Genomic DNA, 1,342 nt, shown 5'->3' on the forward strand with positions numbered 1-1,342 from the left:
CCACGTCCAAGAGTCTCTGGTGGATCCCACAATGTGTGGAGATGGAGAAAACACTTGATTGATTATCAGAAAGGAGCCAAGTGAGATAAAAACCAGAGTGATGGGACTCATTTTAAAGGGGAACAGGCCTATCTCAGAGACTAAAATGCCATCAATTTTTTATTAAACAGAATCTTTTCCATGGACAGGATGAGCTTTTCTGTCCTCAAGTGTTTGCTTGTGTTTTCTCTTTCTTTCCCCTGTTTCTGCTGGCCAGTGGTGCCTCCCACGTGGGGAGGTTCTGCTTTTCCCCTTTCCCCTGTGCTCCTGGGTTTGGTGGGAGGTGAGGAGTTGAGGGGGGACCTGCTCCACCAGGCACTGCGATGTGCCTAAAGCGACGCTTCCCATCAAAAGTCCTCTGCTCTTTTCCACTGGAAAACCAAAAGAGACAGTGGGAATAAGAGGGAACAAGAGAGGTCCAGGCTGGATATAAGGTTTAGGCTGGATATTAACAAAAAAGTCATTCACCACAAAGGGTTTCAAGCCCTGCCACAGTGGTGTAGTTGCCGTCACTGGAGACGGTCAAAGGACATGTGGATGTGGTGCCTGGGGATGTGGGTTAGTGGTGGATCTGATGTTGGGGGGAATGATCTTAGAGGGCTTTCCCAACCTTAATGATTCCATGATTCTGTGTATATGCATAATAAAAATTCCCTTAAGGTTCCCCCGAGAAGTCAGACAATCAGCAAACACCCGAGTGGACAAAGCTCTGAGGGTCATGGCTGACCCTCATTCAAGCAAGACTTTGGACTGGAGACTTCCTGAGGTTCCTTCCAGCCTGGATTATTCTGTGAACCTGTGAAGTAAAGGCAGGGAGCCCCTGTGAGCCCCCAAGGCAGTGAGGTGGGGCCTGGCTGCCACCCTGCTGGGCATGGCCAGTTGTTGGGCAGCGTGGCAGTGAGCACAGCTCTGGGGGGAGGACTTGATCTGGGGAAGAGGAGAAGAAAGAAAAGGCTGGAGTTTGGTCTGGGGTGTAGGTAGGTGGGGGAGACATGAGTAGTGTTGGCATGTGAGGGGGAAGGAGCTGTTGGTGAGGCAGGGAACATCCTATCCCTTGAGAACAATTTGGAGGATGATGTCTTACTGGAGGCTTCCTTCTACCCTTCCAGGAGCTCCAGGTGTGTGGGGAGAGCAGAACCATTGGTTGATGCTTCTCAAGCCACAGGGAGACAAGGAATGTGGCTTAGAATCATAGAATTCAGAAACAACCGAGTTGGAAAAGACCTCTGAGATCACCAAGTCCAACCCTTGATCCAACCCCGCTGTGGTTCCCAGCCCATGGCACTGATGCCACATCCAGTCT

The sequence above is a fragment of the Manacus vitellinus genome, unplaced genomic scaffold (assembly GCF_001715985.3).
Source record: "Manacus vitellinus isolate BGI_N305 unplaced genomic scaffold, ASM171598v3 scaffold_62_pilon, whole genome shotgun sequence".
Lineage (NCBI taxonomy): Eukaryota > Metazoa > Chordata > Aves > Passeriformes > Pipridae > Manacus > Manacus vitellinus.